The following is an 18,426-nucleotide window of genomic DNA, read 5'->3' as shown; positions in this document are numbered from 1 at the left end:
GGGGTGTGTGTGGCCCAGTTAGTGGAAACGAGGGAGACTGTGGTTGGAGTCCCCTCGCTGTGTCTCTAAAAGAACCAAGATGAACAAGTCATGGCTCTCAGAGGACTTTTCTTCCCCTGGGTCAGCCAGGGGACGGGAAAGGCACGCGTATTTTTGAGAGTGCTTCATGCAAAGCATCTTTTTCTTTTTCAAAAGGGGGCTCAACCGATGCCAGTCAAGTGGGGTGTGTGTGGCCCAGTTAGTGGAAACGAGGGAGACTGTGGTTGGAGTCCCCTCGCTGTGTTTCTAAAAGACCCAAAATGAACAAATCATGGCTCTCAGAGGACTTTTCTTCCCCTGGGTCAGCCAGGGGACGGGAAAGGCACGCGTATTTTTGAGAGTGCTTCATGCAAAGCATCTTTTTCTTTTTCAAAAGGGGGCTCAACCGATGCCAGTCAAGTGGGGTGTGTGTGGCCCAGTTAGTGGAAACGAGGGAGACTGTGGTTGGAGTCCCCTCGCTGTGTCTCTAAAAGAACCAAGATGAACAAGTCATGGCTCTCAGAGGACTTTTCTTCCCCTGGGTCAGCCAGGGGACGGGAAAGGCACGCGTATTTTTGAGAGTGCTTCATGCAAAGCATCTTTTTCTTTTTCAAAAGGGGGCTCAACCGATGCCAGTCAAGTGGGGTGTGTGTGGCCCAGTTAGTGGAAACGAGGGAGACTGTGGTTGGAGTCCCCTCGCTGTGTTTCTAAAAGACCCAAAATGAACAAATCATGGCTCTCAGAGGACTTTTCTTCCCCTGGGTCAGCCAGGGGACGGGAAAGGCACGCGTATTTTTGAGAGTGCTTCATGCAAAGCATCTTTTTCTTTTTCAAAAGGGGGCTCAACCGATGCCAGTCAAGTGGGGTGTGTGTGGCCCAGTTAGTGGAAACGAGGGAGACTGTGGTTGGAGTCCCCTCGCTGTGTCTCTAAAAGAACCAAGATGAACAAGTCATGGCTCTCAGAGGACTTTTCTTCCCCTGGGTCAGCCAGGGGACGGGAAAGGCACGCGTATTTTTGAGAGTGCTTCATGCAAAGCATCTTTTTCTTTTTCAAAAGGGGGCTCAACCGATGCCAGTCAAGTGGGGTGTGTGTGGCCCAGTTAGTGGAAACGAGGGAGACTGTGGTTGGAGTCCCCTCGCTGTGTTTCTAAAAGACCCAAAATGAACAAATCATGGCTCTCAGAGGACTTTTCTTCCCCTGGGTCAGCCAGGGGACGGGAAAGGCACGCGTATTTTTGAGAGTGCTTCATGCAAAGCATCTTTTTCTTTTTCAAAAGGGGGCTCAACCGATGCCAGTCAAGTGGGGTGTGTGTGGCCCAGTTAGTGGAAACGAGGGAGACTGTGGTTGGAGTCCCCTCGCTGTGTTTCTAAAAGACCCAAAATAAACAAATCATGGCTCTCAGAGGACTTTTCTTCCCCTGGGTCAGCCAGGGGACGGGAAAGGCACGCGTATTTTTGAGAGTGCTTCATGCAAAGCATCTTTTTCTTTTTCAAAAGGGGGCTCAACCAATGCCAGTCAAGTGGGGTGTGTGTGGCCCAGTTAGTGGAAACGAGGGAGACTGTGGTTGGAGTCCCCTCGCTGTGTCTCTAAAAGAACCAAGATGAACAAGTCATGGCTCTCAGAGGACTTTTCTTCCCCTGGGTCAGCCAGGGGACGGGAAAGGCACGCGTATTTTTGAGAGTGCTTCATGCAAAGCATCTTTTTCTTTTTCAAAAGGGGGCTCAACCGATGCCAGTCAAGTGGGGTGTGTGTGGCCCAGTTAGTGGAAACGAGGGAGACTGTGGTTGGAGTCCCCTCGCTGTGTTTCTAAAAGACCCAAAATGAACAAATCATGGCTCTCAGAGGACTTTTCTTCCCCTGGGTCAGCCAGGGGACGGGAAAGGCACGCGTATTTTTGAGAGTGCTTCATGCAAAGCATCTTTTTCTTTTTCAAAAGGGGGCTCAACCGATGCCAGTCAAGTGGGGTGTGTGTGGCCCAGTTAGTGGAAACGAGGGAGACTGTGGTTGGAGTCCCCTCGCTGTGTTTCTAAAAGACCCAAAATGAACAAATCATGGCTCTCAGAGGACTTTTCTTCCCCTGGGTCAGCCAGGGGACGGGAAAGGCACGCGTATTTTTGAGAGTGCTTCATGCAAAGCATCTTTTTCTTTTTCAAAAGGGGGCTCAACCGATGCCAGTCAAGTGGGGTGTGTGTGGCCCAGTTAGTGGAAACGAGGGAGACTGTGGTTGGAGTCCCCTCGCTGTGTTTCTAAAAGACCCAAAATGAACAAATCATGGCTCTCAGAGGACTTTTCTTCCCCTGGGTCAGCCAGGGGACGGGAAAGGCACGCGTATTTTTGAGAGTGCTTCATGCAAAGCATCTTTTTCTTTTTCAAAAGGGGGCTCAACCGATGCCAGTCAAGTGGGGTGTGTGTGGCCCAGTTAGTGGAAACGAGGGAGACTGTGGTTGGAGTCCCCTCGCTGTGTTTCTAAAAGACCCAAAATGAACAAATCATGGCTCTCAGAGGACTTTTCTTCCCCTGGGTCAGCCAGGGGACGGGAAAGGCACGCGTATTTTTGAGAGTGCTTCATGCAAAGCATCTTTTTCTTTTTCAAAAGGGGGCTCAACCGATGCCAGTCAAGTGGGGTGTGTGTGGCCCAGTTAGTGGAAACGAGGGAGACTGTGGTTGGAGTCCCCTCGCTGTGTTTCTAAAAGACCCAAAATGAACAAATCATGGCTCTCAGAGGACTTTTCTTCCCCTGGGTCAGCCAGGGGACGGGAAAGGCACGCGTATTTTTGAGAGTGCTTCATGCAAAGCATCTTTTTCTTTTTCAAAAGGGGGCTCAACCGATGCCAGTCAAGTGGTGGGTGTGTGGCCCAGTTAGTGGAAACGAGGGAGACTGTGGTTGGAGTCCCCTCGCTGTGTCTCTAAAAGAACCAAGATGAACAAGTCATGGCTCTCAGAGGACTTTTCTTCCCCTGGGTCAGCCAGGGGACGGGAAAGGCACGCGTATTTTTGAGAGTGCTTCATGCAAAGCATCTTTTTCTTTTTCAAAAGGGGGCTCAACCGATGCCAGTCAAGTGGGGTGTGTGTGGCCCAGTTAGTGGAAACGAGGGAGACTGTGGTTGGAGTCCCCTCGCTGTGTCTCTAAAAGAACCAAGATGAACAAGTCATGGCTCTCAGAGGACTTTTCTTCCCCTGGGTCAGCCAGGGGACGGGAAAGGCACGCGTATTTTTGAGAGTGCTTCATGCAAAGCATCTTTTTCTTTTTCAAAAGGGGGCTCAACCGATGCCAGTCAATTGGGGTGTGTGTGGCCCAGTTAGTGGAAACAAGGGAGACTGTGGTTGGAGTCCCCTCGCTGTGTCTCTAAAAGAACCAAGATGAACAAGTCATGGCTCTCAGAGGACTTTTCTTCCCCTGGGTCAGCCAGGGGACGGGAAAGGCATGCGTATTTTTGAGAGTGCTTCATGCAAAGCATCTTTTTCTTTTTCAAAAGGGGGCTCAACCGATGCCAGTCAAGTGGGGTGTGTGTGGCCCAGTTAGTGATAACGAGGGAGACTGTGGTTGGAGTCCCCTCGCTGTGTTTCTAAAAGACCCAAAATGAACAAATCATGGCTCTCAGAGGACTTTTCTTCCCCTGGGTCAGCCAGGGGACGGGAAAGGCACGCGTATTTTTGAGAGTGCTTCATGCAAAGCATCTTTTTCTTTTTCAAAAGGGGGCTCAACCGATGCCAGTCAAGTGGGGTGTGTGTGGCCAAGTTAGTGGAAATGAGGGAGACTGTGGTTGGAGTCCCCTCGCTGTGTCTCTAAAAGAACCAAGATGAGCAAGTCATGGCTCTCAGAGGACTTTTCTTCCCCTGGGTCAGCCAGGGGACGGGAAAGGCACGCGTATTTTTGAGAGTGCTTCATGCAAAGCATCTTTTTCTTTTTCAAAAGGGGGCTCAACCGATGCCAGTCAAGTGGGGTGTGTGTGGCCCAGTTAGTGGAAACGAGGGAGACTGTGGTTGGAGTCCCCTCGCTGTGTTTCTAAAAGACCCAAAATGAACAAATCATGGCTCTCAGAGGACTTTTCTTCCCCTGGGTCAGCCAGGGGACGGGAAAGGCACGCGTATTTTTGAGAGTGCTTCATGCAAAGCATCTTTTTCTTTTTCAAAAGGGGGCTCAACCGATGCCAGTCAAGTGGGGTGTGTGTGGCCCAGTTAGTGGAAACGAGGGAGACTGTGGTTGGAGTCCCCTCGCTGTGTTTCTAAAAGACCCAAAATGAACAAATCATGGCTCTCAGAGGACTTTTCTTCCCCTGGGTCAGCCAGGGGACGGGAAAGGCACGCGTATTTTTGAGAGTGCTTCATGCAAAGCATCTTTTTCTTTTTCAAAAGGGGGCTCAACCAATGCCAGTCAAGTGGGGTGTGTGTGGCCCAGTTAGTGGAAACGAGGGAGACTGTGGTTGGAGTCCCCTCGCTGTGTTTCTAAAAGACCCAAAATGAACAAATCATGGCTCTCAGAGGACTTTTCTTCCCCTGGGTCAGCCAGGGGACGGGAAAGGCACGCGTATTTTTGAGAGTGCTTCATGCAAAGCATCTTTTTCTTTTTCAAAAGGGGGCTCAACCGATGCCAGTCAAGTGGGGTGTGTGTGGCCCAGTTAGTGGAAACGAGGGAGACTGTGGTTGGAGTCCCCTCGCTGTGTTTCTAAAAGACCCAAAATGAACAAATCATGGCTCTCAGAGGACTTTTCTTCCCCTGGGTCAGCCAGGGGACGGGAAAGGCACGCGTATTTTTGAGAGTGCTTCATGCAAAGCATCTTTTTCTTTTTCAAAAGGGGGCTCAACCGATGCCAGTCAAGTGGGGTGTGTGTGGCCCAGTTAGTGGAAACGAGGGAGACTGTGGTTGGAGTCCCCTCGCTGTGTCTCTAAAAGAACCAAGATGAACAAGTCATGGCTCTCAGAGGACTTTTCTTCCCCTGGGTCAGCCAGGGGACGGGAAAGGCACGCGTATTTTTGAGAGTGCTTCATGCAAAGCATCTTTTTCTTTTTCAAAAGGGGGCTCAACCGATGCCAGTCAAGTGGGGTGTGTGTGGCCCAGTTAGTGGAAACGAGGGAGACTGTGGTTGGAGTCCCCTCGCTGTGTTTCTAAAAGACCCAAAATGAACAAATCATGGCTCTCAGAGGACTTTTCTTCCCCTGGGTCAGCCAGGGGACGGGAAAGGCACGCGTATTTTTGAGAGTGCTTCATGCAAAGCATCTTTTTCTTTTTCAAAAGGGGGCTCAACCGATGCCAGTCAAGTGGGGTGTGTGTGGCCCAGTTAGTGGAAACGAGGGAGACTGTGGTTGGAGTCCCCTCGCTGTGTCTCTAAAAGAACCAAGATGAACAAGTCATGGCTCTCAGAGGACTTTTCTTCCCCTGGGTCAGCCAGGGGACGGGAAAGGCACGCGTATTTTTGAGAGTGCTTCATGCAAAGCATCTTTTTCTTTTTCAAAAGGGGGCTCAACCGATGCCAGTCAAGTGGGGTGTGTGTGGCCCAGTTAGTGGAAACGAGGGAGACTGTGGTTGGAGTCCCCTCGCTGTGTTTCTAAAAGACCCAAAATGAACAAATCATGGCTCTCAGAGGACTTTTCTTCCCCTGGGTCAGCCAGGGGACGGGAAAGGCACGCGTATTTTTGAGAGTGCTTCATGCAAAGCATCTTTTTCTTTTTCAAAAGGGGGCTCAACCGATGCCAGTCAAGTGGGGTGTGTGTGGCCCAGTTAGTGGAAACGAGGGAGACTGTGGTTGGAGTCCCCTCGCTGTGTCTCTAAAAGAACCAAGATGAACAAGTCATGGCTCTCAGAGGACTTTTCTTCCCCTGGGTCAGCCAGGGGACGGGAAAGGCACGCGTATTTTTGAGAGTGCTTCATGAAAAGCATCTTTTTCTTTTTCAAAAGGGGGCTCAACCGATGCCAGTCAAGTGGGGTGTGTGTGGCCCAGTTAGTGGAAACGAGGGAGACTGTGGTTGGAGTCCCCTCGCTGTGTTTCTAAAAGACCCAAAATGAACAAATCATGGCTCTCAGAGGACTTTTCTTCCCCTGGGTCAGCCAGGGGACGGGAAAGGCACGCGTATTTTTGAGAGTGCTTCATGCAAAGCATCTTTTTCTTTTTCAAAAGGGGGCTCAACCGATGCCAGTCAAGTGGGGTGTGTGTGGCCCAGTTAGTGGAAACGAGGGAGACTGTGGTTGGAGTCCCCTCGCTGTGTTTCTAAAAGACCCAAAATGAACAAATCATGGCTCTCAGAGGACTTTTCTTCCCCTGGGTCAGCCAGGGGACGGGAAAGGCACGCGTATTTTTGAGAGTGCTTCATGCAAAGCATCTTTTTCTTTTTCAAAAGGGGGCTCAACCGATGCCAGTCAAGTGGGGTGTGTGTGGCCCAGTTAGTGGAAACGAGGGAGACTGTGGTTGGAGTCCCCTCGCTGTGTTTCTAAAAGACCCAAAATGAACAAATCATGGCTCTCAGAGGACTTTTCTTCCCCTGGGTCAGCCAGGGGACGGGAAAGGCACGCGTATTTTTGAGAGTGCTTCATGCAAAGCATCTTTTTCTTTTTCAAAAGGGGGCTCAACCGATGCCAGTCAAGTGGGGTGTGTGTGGCCCAGTTAGTGGAAACGAGGGAGACTGTGGTTGGAGTCCCCTCGCTGTGTTTCTAAAAGACCCAAAATGAACAAATCATGGCTCTCAGAGGACTTTTCTTCCCCTGGGTCAGCCAGGGGACGGGAAAGGCACGCGTATTTTTGAGAGTGCTTCATGCAAAGCATCTTTTTCTTTTTCAAAAGGGGGCTCAACCGATGCCAGTCAAGTGGGGTGTGTGTGGCCCAGTTAGTGGAAACGAGGGAGACTGTGGTTGGAGTCCCCTCGCTGTGTCTCTAAAAGAACCAAGATGAACAAGTCATGGCTCTCAGAGGACTTTTCTTCCCCTGGGTCAGCCAGGGGACGGGAAAGGCACGCGTATTTTTGAGAGTGCTTCATGCAAAGCATCTTTTTCTTTTTCAAAAGGGGGCTCAACCGATGCCAGTCAAGTGGGGTGTGTGTGGCCCAGTTAGTGGAAACGAGGGAGACTGTGGTTGGAGTCCCCTCGCTGTGTTTCTAAAAGACCCAAAATGAACAAATCATGGCTCTCAGAGGACTTTTCTTCCCCTGGGTCAGCCAGGGGACGGGAAAGGCACGCGTATTTTTGAGAGTGCTTCATGCAAAGCATCTTTTTCTTTTTCAAAAGGGGGCTCAACCGATGCCAGTCAAGTGGGGTGTGTGTGGCCCAGTTAGTGGAAACGAGGGAGACTGTGGTTGGAGTCCCCTCGCTGTGTCTCTAAAAGAACCAAGATGAACAAGTCATGGCTCTCAGAGGACTTTTCTTCCCCTGGGTCAGCCAGGGGACGGGAAAGGCACGCGTATTTTTGAGAGTGCTTCATGCAAAGCATCTTTTTCTTTTTCAAAAGGGGGCTCAACCGATGCCAGTCAAGTGGGGTGTGTGTGGCCCAGTTAGTGGAAACGAGGGAGACTGTGGTTGGAGTCCCCTCGCTGTGTTTCTAAAAGACCCAAAATGAACAAATCATGGCTCTCAGAGGACTTTTCTTCCCCTGGGTCAGCCAGGGGACGGGAAAGGCACGCGTATTTTTGAGAGTGCTTCATGCAAAGCATCTTTTTCTTTTTCAAAAGGGGGCTCAACCGATGCCAGTCAAGTGGGGTGTGTGTGGCCCAGTTAGTGGAAACGAGGGAGACTGTGGTTGGAGTCCCCTCGCTGTGTCTCTAAAAGAACCAAGATGAACAAGTCATGGCTCTCAGAGGACTTTTCTTCCCCTGGGTCAGCCAGGGGACGGGAAAGGCACGCGTATTTTTGAGAGTGCTTCATGCAAAGCATCTTTTTCTTTTTCAAAAGGGGGCTCAACCGATGCCAGTCAAGTGGGGTGTGTGTGGCCCAGTTAGTGGAAACGAGGGAGACTGTGGTTGGAGTCCCCTCGCTGTGTTTCTAAAAGACCCAAAATGAACAAATCATGGCTCTCAGAGGACTTTTCTTCCCCTGGGTCAGCCAGGGGACGGGAAAGGCACGCGTATTTTTGAGAGTGCTTCATGCAAAGCATCTTTTTCTTTTTCAAAAGGGGGCTCAACCGATGCCAGTCAAGTGGGGTGTGTGTGGCCCAGTTAGTGGAAACGAGGGAGACTGTGGTTGGAGTCCCCTCGCTGTGTTTCTAAAAGACCCAAAATGAACAAATCATGGCTCTCAGAGGACTTTTCTTCCCCTGGGTCAGCCAGGGGACGGGAAAGGCACGCGTATTTTTGAGAGTGCTTCATGCAAAGCATCTTTTTCTTTTTCAAAAGGGGGCTCAACCGATGCCAGTCAAGTGGGGTGTGTGTGGCCCAGTTAGTGGAAACGAGGGAGACTGTGGTTGGAGTCCCCTCGCTGTGTCTCTAAAAGAACCAAGATGAACAAGTCATGGCTCTCAGAGGACTTTTCTTCCCCTGGGTCAGCCAGGGGACGGGAAAGGCACGCGTATTTTTGAGAGTGCTTCATGCAAAGCATCTTTTTCTTTTTCAAAAGGGGGCTCAACCGATGCCAGTCAAGTGGGGTGTGTGTGGCCCAGTTAGTGGAAACGAGGGAGACTGTGGTTGGAGTACCCTCGCTGTGTTTCTAAAAGACCCAAAATGAACAAATCATGGCTCTCAGAGGACTTTTCTTCCCCTGGGTCAGCCAGGGGACGGGAAAGGCACGCGTATTTTTGAGAGTGCTTCATGCAAAGCATCTTTTTCTTTTTCAAAAGGGGGCTCAACCGATGCCAGTCAAGTGGGGTGTGTGTGGCCCAGTTAGTGGAAACGAGGGAGACTGTGGTTGGAGTCCCCTCGCTGTGTTTCTAAAAGACCCAAAATGAACAATTCATGGCTCTCAGAGGACTTTTCTTCCCTTGGGTCAGCCAGGGGACGGGAAAGGCACGCGTATTTTTGAGAGTGCTTCATGCAAAGCATCTTTTTCTTTTTCAAAAGGGGGCTCAACCGATGCCAGTCAAGTGGGGTGTGTGTGGCCCAGTTAGTGGAAACGAGGGAGACTGTGGTTGGAGTCCCCTCGCTGTGTCTCTAAAAGAACCAAGATGAACAAGTCATGGCTCTCAGAGGACTTTTCTTCCCCTGGGTCAGCCAGGGGACGGGAAAGGCACGCGTATTTTTGAGAGTGCTTCATGCAAAGCATCTTTTTCTTTTTCAAAAGGGGGCTCAACCGATGCCAGTCAAGTGGGGTGTGTGTGGCCCAGTTAGTGGAAACGAGGGAGACTGTGGTTGGAGTCCCCTCGCTGTGTTTCTAAAAGACCCAAAATGAACAAATCATGGCTCTCAGAGGACTTTTCTTCCCCTGGGTCAGCCAGGGGACGGGAAAGGCACGCGTATTTTTGAGAGTGCTTCATGCAAAGCATCTTTTTCTTTTTCAAAAGGGGGCTCAACCGATGCCAGTCAAGTGGGGTGTGTGTGGCCCAGTTAGTGGAAACGAGGGAGACTGTGGTTGGAGTCCCCTCGCTGTGTCTCTAAAAGAACCAAGATGAACAAGTCATGGCTCTCAGAGGACTTTTTTTCCCCTGGGTCAGCCAGGGGACGGGAAAGGCACGCGTATTTTTGAGAGTGCTTCATGCAAAGCATCTTTTTCTTTTTCAAAAGGGGGCTCAACCGATGCCAGTCAAGAGGGGTGTGTGTGGCCCAGTTAGTGGAAACGAGGGAGACTGTGGTTGGAGTCCCCTCGCTGTGTTTCTAAAAGACCCAAAATGAACAAATCATGGCTCTCAGAGGACTTTTCTTCCCCTGGGTCAGCCAGGGGACGGGAAAGGCACGCGTATTTTTGAGAGTGCTTCATGCAAAGCATCTTTTTCTTTTTCAAAAGGGGGCTCAACCGATGCCAGTCAAGTGGGGTGTGTGTGGCCCAGTTAGTGGAAACGAGGGAGACTGTGGTTGGAGTCCCCTCGCTGTGTCTCTAAAAGAACCAAGATGAACAAGTCATGGCTCTCAGAGGACTTTTCTTCCCCTGGGTCAGCCAGCGGGCGGAAAAGGCACGCGTATTTTTGAGAGTGCTTCATGCAAAGCATCTTTTTCTTTTTCAAAAGGGGGCTCAACCGATGCCAGTCAAGTGGGGTGTGTGTGGCCCAGTTAGTGGAAACGAGGGAGACTGTGGTTGGAGTCCCCTCGCTGTGTTTCTAAAAGACCCAAAATGAACAAATCATGGCTCTCAGAGGACTTTTCTTCCCCTGGGTCAGCCAGGGGACGGGAAAGGCACGCGTATTTTTGAGAGTGCTTCATGCAAAGCATCTTTTTCTTTTTCAAAAGGGGGCTCAACCGATGCCAGTCAAGTGGGGTGTGTGTGGCCCAGTTAGTGGAAACGAGGGAGACTGTGGTTGGAGTCCCCTCGCTGTGTTTCTAAAAGACCCAAAATGAACAAATCATGGCTCTCAGAGGACTTTTCTTCCCCTGGGTCAGCCAGGGGACGGGAAAGGCACGCGTATTTTTGAGAGTGCTTCATGCAAAGCATCTTTTTCTTTTTCAAAAGGGGGCTCAACCGATGCCAGTCAAGTGGGGTGTGTGTGGCCCAGTTAGTGGAAACGAGGGAGACTGTGGTTGGAGTCCCCTCGCTGTGTCTCTAAAAGAACAAAGATGAACAAGTCATGGCTCTCAGAGGACTTTTCTTCCCCTGGGTCAGCCAGGGGACGGGAAAGGCACGCGTATTTTTGAGAGTGCTTCATGCAAAGCATCTTTTTCTTTTTCAAAAGGGGGCTCAACCGATGCCAGTCAAGTGGGGTGTGTGTGGCCCAGTTAGTGGAAACGAGGGAGACTGTGGTTGGAGTCCCCTCGCTGTGTTTCTAAAAGACCCAAAATGAACAAATCATGGCTCTCAGAGGACTTTTCTTCCCCTGGGTCAGCCAGGGGACGGGAAAGGCACGCGTATTTTTGAGAGTGCTTCATGCAAAGCATCTTTTTCTTTTTCAAAAGGGGGCTCAACCGATGCCAGTCAAGTGGGGTGTGTGTGGCCCAGTTAGTGGAAACGAGGGAGACTGTGGTTGGAGTCCCCTCGCTGTGTTTCTAAAAGACCCAAAATGAACAAATCATGGCTCTCAGAGGACTTTTCTTCCCCTGGGTCAGCCAGGGGACGGGAAAGGCACGCGTATTTTTGAGAGTGCTTCATGCAAAGCATCTTTTTCTTTTTCAAAAGGGGGCTCAACCGATGCCAGTCAAGTGGGGTGTGTGTGGCCCAGTTAGTGGAAACGAGGGAGACTGTGGTTGGAGTCCCCTCGCTGTGTCTCTAAAAGAACCAAGATGAACAAGTCATGGCTCTCAGAGGACTTTTCTTCCCCTGGGTCAGCCAGGGGACGGGAAAGGCACGCGTATTTTTGAGAGTGCTTCATGCAAAGCATCTTTTTCTTTTTCAAAAGGGGGCTCAACCGATGCCAGTCAAGTGGGGTGTGTGTGGCCCAGTTAGTGGAAACGAGGGAGACTGTGGTTGGAGTCCCCTCGCTGTGTCTCTAAAAGAACCAAGATGAACAAGTCATGGCTCTCAGAGGACTTTTCTTCCCCTGGGTCAGCCAGGGGACGGGAAAGGCACGCGTATTTTTGAGAGTGCTTCATGCAAAGCATCTTTTTCTTTTTCAAAAGGGGGCTCAACCGATGCCAGTCAAGTGGGGTGTGTGTGGCCCAGTTAGTGGAAACGAGGGAGACTGTGGTTGGAGTCCCCTCGCTGTGTCTCTAAAAGAACCAAGATGAACAAGTCATGGCTCTCAGAGGACTTTTCTTCCCCTGGGTCAGCCAGGGGACGGGAAAGGCACGCGTATTTTTGAGAGTGCTTCATGCAAAGCATCTTTTTCTTTTTCAAAAGGGGGCTCAACCGATGCCAGTCAAGTGGGGTGTGTGTGGCCCAGTTAGTGGAAACGAGGGAGACTGTGGTTGGAGTCCCCTCGCTGTGTTTTACATGCTTTTAGAAGGGCATGACATGGCTTGGAGGTTGACTTTCATCATCTGCAAACTGTTGGCTACCAAAATGCTGCCTTTCCAACAAATGTGGTTATAGACAATGAGGAACATACTGATGAAGATGAGACGCAGATACCCGATTGGGATGACAACTTAAATATTCGGTCAGGGCAAGAAGAGGCTCTGTCTGAGGGGGAGGGGAGTGCAAACACAACAATTGATGATGAAGTCCTAGATCCCACCTACTGTCAACCCACAGTCAGACACTCGAGGAGGTCAACAGAGGCGGTGGAGGAGGATGCAACCGACGTCGAAGTAACCTTGCGCCTTCCTGGACACAGTCGGAGCACTGGTAGCACGTCTACAACTGCATCCTCAGCCAACACTCTGCCTCTGAGCATTATTCGGGGTGGATCAACAGGTCGCATGGCCTCTAAGCCTTGCCTAGCCTGGTCCTTTTTTGACATAAAAAAAGATCGCCCTAATTATGTGATCTGTAACATTTGGCATGGTTATCTTAGTAGAGGTCAAAACCTCAGCAGTTTGACAACTTCTTCCATGAATCGTCACATGAATAAATATCATATGGCCTGGTGGGAAGCTCACCGTGCTGCAATGCGGCCTAGCGGAGCCAACCATCCACCGCCTGCCCCTTCCAGTGCATCCGCGCGCTCGTCATCTTCTAGGACTGTGGGGACAGCTGTCACACCTGTTTTTCCACCCACAACTTCCACCACTGTAACCGCAACAGGCAGTTTGCTTGGTAGGTCGTCAGTTGGTTTGGAAGGGGAAACAAGTGATTGTGTACAGCTCTCTCAAACATCGATAGCACCAACGTTGGATGAAGGCAACATCATGTCTCCGCCTGCACTTTCCTCACAAACCTGCATTTTTCCAGGGACACCCTACTCAACACCGTCTACACACAGCAGCCAGATCTCTGTCCCTCAGATGTGGTCAAATAAAAGGCCACTTCCTGCGACCCATGACAAAGCTAAGAGGTTGACTCTATCCCTCTGTAAGCTGTTGGCTACCGAAATGCTGCCTTTCCGCCTAGTGGACACACAGGATTTTAGAGACCTTATGTCTGTCGCTGTGCCCCAGTACCAGATGCCTAGTCGCCACTACTTCTCTAAGAAAGGTGTGCCCGCGCTACACCAGCATGTCACACACAACATCACCGCTTCCTTGAGAAACTCTGTGTGTGAACGGGTGCATTTCACCACCGATACTTGGACCAGTAAGCATGGACAGGGACATTACATGTCGCTGACTGGCCACTGGGTAACTATGGTGATAGATGGTGAAGGGTCTGCTGCACAAGTCTTGCCGTCCACACGACTTGTGTGTCAATCCTCTGTCTGTCCAAGTTCCGCCACTGCTTCTGCATCCTCCACCTCATCTGGGTCCTCCACCTCCGCCCCAAGCCTGCCTGGTCAGGCCACCAGCGTTCTCACTGCGCAGAAGGAATCACGCAACCCTCATTACTATGCTGGCAGCAGAGCGCAACGGCATCAGGCGGTCTTTAGCTTGACATGTCTTGGGAATAAGAGTCACACAGCTGAGGAGTTGTGGTCAGCTCTGCGGTCCGAGTTTCATAAATGGTTGTCTCCACTCAACCTGCAGCCTGGTAAGGCCGTGTGCGACAATGCTGCAAACCTGGGTGCGGCACTTCGCCTGGGCAAGGTGACACACGTACCTTGTATGGCTCACATGTTGAACCTTGTCGTCCAGCAATTTTTAACACACTATCCCGGCCTAGATGGCCTTCTGAACAGGGCACGAAAACTGTCTGCTCACTTCCGCCGTTCAAGCGCCGCAGCTGAGCGACTTGCATCGCTCCAGAAGTCTTTCGGCCTGCCGGTTCATCGCCTGAAATGCGATGTGGCGACACGCTGGAATTCAACTCTCCACATGTTACAGCGACTGTGGCAGCACCGCAGAGCCATGGTGCAATACGTCATGACGTATAGCCTGGGCCAACGAGATGCAGAGGTGGGGCAGATCACCCTGATGGAGTGATCTCAGATCAAGGACCTATGCACCCTTCTGCACAGTTTTGACATGGCGACGAATATGTTTAGCGCTGACAATGCCATTATCATCATGACGATTCCAGTCATTTACATGCTGGAGCACACGCTAAACACTATTCGGAGTCAGGGGGTGGGACAACAGGAAGGGGAGGAACTACAGGAGGATTCATATGCGCAAGACACAACAACATCACCAAGGTCCAGACGTTCATCATCACCAACGCGGCAGGCATGGGACCATGGGGGACAGGGATCAACAAGGGCGCATGGTAGCAGGAGAGATGTTGAGGAAGGTGCAGGAGGACATGAAGATATGGAGGACGAACTGTCCATGGACATGGAAGACTCAGCAGATGAGTGGGAGCTTGGTCAAATTTCAGTTGAAAGAGGTTGGGGGGAGATGTCAGAGGAAGAAAGAACGGTTAGCACCTCTATGCCACAAACACAGCGTGGACTTGGTCCGCATGGCTGCGCAAGACACATGAGTGCCTTCCTGTTGCACTACCTCCAACATGACCCTCGTATTGTCAAAATTAGAAGTGATGATGACTACTAGCTTGCCACACTATTAGATCCCCGGTACAAGTCCAAATTTTGTGACATAATTCCACCCATAGAAAGGGACGCACGTATGCAGGAGTATCAGCAGAAGCTGTTACTCGATCTTAGCTCGACTTTTCCACCAAACAACCGTGCAGGTGAAGGGAGTGATTCTTTCAGTTGGAACTTGACAAACATGGGACGGCCTCGTCATCTTCAACAGTCTACCCGTACCAGTAGGACCGGATCTGGTGCTGGTAACAGCAATTTTATGGAATCTTTTAATAATTTTTTTAGACCCTCCTTTGCAAGGCCACCAGAGACCAGAGGCCATCTACCTACCCCGATGTCATGCTGGGGACGGTTAATTATGGCGTATTTTTGAATGTGCTTGATGCAAATCAAAACATCCTGTTTGCAGCTATGGCACAAGTGCTGCCACTGATGGGGTGTCTGTGTGCCCAATTTTTGGAAAAAAGGTAGACTCCGCTTGGAGTAACCCTTGCTTGCTGTGTTTTTTAAAAATGATACAAGATGAACAGATCTGAAGGCAAGATGAAGGCAACATCATGTCTCCGCCTGCACTTTCCTCACAAACCTGCATTTTTCCAGGGACACCCTACTCAACACCGTCTACACACAGCAGCCAGATCTCTGTCCCTCAGATGTGGTCAAATAAAAGGCCACTTCCTGCGACCCATGACAAAGCTAAGAGGTTGACTCTATCCCTCTGTAAGCTGTTGGCTACCGAAATGCTGCCTTTCCGCATGGTGGACACACAGGATTTTAGAGACCTTATGTCTGTCACTGTGCCCCAGTACCAGATGCCCAGTCGCCACTACTTCTATAAGAAAGGTGTGCCTGCGCTACACCAGCATGTCGCACACAACATCACCGCTTCCTTGAGAAACTCTGTGTGTGAACAGGTGCATTTCACCACCGATACTTGGACCAGTAAGCATGGATAGGGACGTTACATGTCGCTGACTGGGCACTGGCAAACTATGGTGAGAGATGGAGAAGGGTCTGCTGTACAAGTCTTGCCGTCCCCACGAGTTGTTTCAATCCTTGTTCTGTATGTAGAAGTTAATACACTGCTTCTGCCTCTTCAACCTCGTGTGGGTCCTCCACCTTGGCGCAAACCCTGTGTGGTCAGGCCACCCTTCCTTGCAACTGAGCACAAGGACTACCACACACCTCCTTACTATGCTGGCAGCAGAGCTCAATGCCATCAGGCAGTCAAAGTTTTACTTTGAAATGTATGGGAAATGTGAGTCACACCGCTATTCCAGAGAATAGTAGTCAGGCAGGGTCAAAACATTAATTGAGGAACAGGAACAGAATGGGACGGCCATGACTTAATCAGAAAACAAGCAGAGGTGAAATGCGGATCGGCCAACAAGGTACATAAACAGCAAGCAGGAAAAGTAGTCAGGTAACAAGCACACAAAATCATAAAACTGAACTGGGGGTAAAATTAACCAGAGGTTCATAGCTATGTCTGGCAGTGGTCTGCAGACAGGATGGGCATAAAAAAGGGTGTGGTGTCTTCACATTGGTTGTAGATGAATGATGGTATTTCATCTGTGAGATACCCACCAGCTACATTCAGCCAGAGATTCTGCATCTGTCAAGGTAATGCAGCCCAGTGGGTGAGCATAACCTGCGTCCACCTGCGCCGCTGGCATCGACTCCTCTCCCATCATCAGCACTATACATGAAAGGAACACGTTGTCACCTGCCGACTGGAGTACAAATTGCCGGAGCGGACTCCGTTGGTGACTTAACAGCCGTGTGCGGCAATGATGCAAACCTGGCTGCGGGCCATCCTCAGGGCAATGTGACACACGTGCCTTGTATGGCTCACGTGTTGAATCTGATTCTCCAGCAATTTTTAAAACACCATCACTGCCTACATGGCCTTGTGCAGCGTGCACGCTCGCTATGTGCTCACTTCCATCGTGCGCACACAGCAGCTCCACAACTTTCATCACTCCGGAAGTCTTAGGGTCTGGCAGTTAAACGCCGGAAATGCGATGTTCCGACACGCAGGAATTGGAATCTGCACATGTTGCAGCGTGTGTGGCAGCACCGCAGAGCCCTGCTGAAATACGGTATGACATATAGCCTGGGATAACTTGATCAAGAGGTGGTGCAGATCACGCTGCTGGAGTGGTGTCAGATCAAGGACCTATGCACCCTGCTACACAGTTCACAAATGTCGACGAAGATGTTTAGCACTGGCAATGTCATTCTCAGCGTGACAATTCTGGTCATCTACATGATGGAGCACACTGTAATTATTATTCGGAGTCAGGTGTTGGGACAAGAGGAAGGGGAGGAAGTACAGGAGGAGTCATATGCGGAAGGGATAACAAGATCTACGAGGTCCAGATGGTCAGCGGCACTTATGCGGCAGTCATGGTGAGGGAGAGGGATTAACAAGGGCGCATAGTATCTGCAAAAAGTGTTGATGAAAGTGCAGGAGCCCATGAAGAAATGGAGGACGAACTGGCGATGGGCATGGAAGACTCAGCAGATGAGTGAGAGCTTGCTCACATTTCGGTTGTGCGAGGTTGTGGGGAGAGGGCAGAGGAAGGAGGCACGATTCTCACCTCTCTGCCACCAACACACCAAGGACTTGGTCCTCCTGGATGCACAAGACACATGAGCGCCTTCTTGCTGCACTACCTACATAACCCTCGGATTGTATGAATTTGAAGTAATCCTGAATACTGGGTTGCCACACTGTTAGATCCCCGGTACAAGACAAAATTTGGCGAACTAATTCCTGCCATAGAAATAGACGCACATATACAGGAGTATCTGCAGAATGTGGTACGCAATCTTAGATCTACTTTTCCACTAAACACCAGTGCTGCACAGAGTGAATCTCAACGCTTTGTCATGGATAGGAGGAAATGGTCTTTTACTTGTCCACATGGGAGGGACCGAGGGATGGCTGCTGTGCTGAGATGGCGTTGAGTACGGTATCCCTGCACAGTTGCACTTTTGGTCATATCCCAAAATGAGTTGAAAAAGGACAGATGCTGTTGGAAAGGGGAACAGGTGTGTTGGAAAGGGGAAAAAAGTTTTGGTCCGTGGATTTGGTGGTTAAGCAACTGTAACATTTGCTGAAGAAACAACATCTGTTACAGTGGAACTGGCAGATTTGGATAAAGTGGTATATAATCTGTGACCGCTATATAACGAAAATTAATAAGAAAAGAAAGAGAAAGGTATATATCCCCATCAGCAGTCAGTGTCCACCGTGCTCCCAGTTGGAAAAGGAGAGGTTGGCAACTTGAAGGTTTGGTGGAGGATACAGAGCTGTGTGGCTATGAAACTAATAGTAGCCTGAACCGAGTTAGACGCCATTCGGATCTGGAGACTGTGAGCCCTGTTAGCGTCACAGGGTCCACATGCCCACCCAGCCCAGGAACTCCCTGTTAACAACACAAGGGCCATTGAGTACGCTGACCGTGTGCGTAGGGGCCACACCTGTGGACAGCAGGCGCATCAGCAGCAGCAGGCCTGTTAATGCCACTGGGCTGCACAAGCAGGACTGTTAGGACAGGAGCTGGTCTTAACCGTTCTGCGTTACCAACTGTGGTGGTGGCCTGCATCCACCACCCTATCCCTGCCTACCTCTGGCCTAAAGCCGCAATGGGTTCAACACATGGAGGTGTGCTCTTTCGGAGCATAATAGAAGACTGCGCACCTCCTTGTTGGCTCCAGCCCCTTTTATAACCTGGGTCCGCCCCAAACCAGGGTGAACCACAATGCACCTCCTGGAGACAAAAGTAGAGTGACACGTCATCAGTGGCATAACTAGCGTCCTATTTGGAAACGCAACTTCAATTATGACCTCATGGCTGCCATGACCCAAACACCTCACCA

The sequence above is a fragment of the Anomaloglossus baeobatrachus genome, chromosome 1 (assembly GCF_048569485.1).
Source record: "Anomaloglossus baeobatrachus isolate aAnoBae1 chromosome 1, aAnoBae1.hap1, whole genome shotgun sequence".
NCBI classification, from domain to species: Eukaryota; Metazoa; Chordata; class Amphibia; order Anura; family Aromobatidae; genus Anomaloglossus; species Anomaloglossus baeobatrachus.
Note: the sequence above shows the minus strand (reverse complement) of the source record.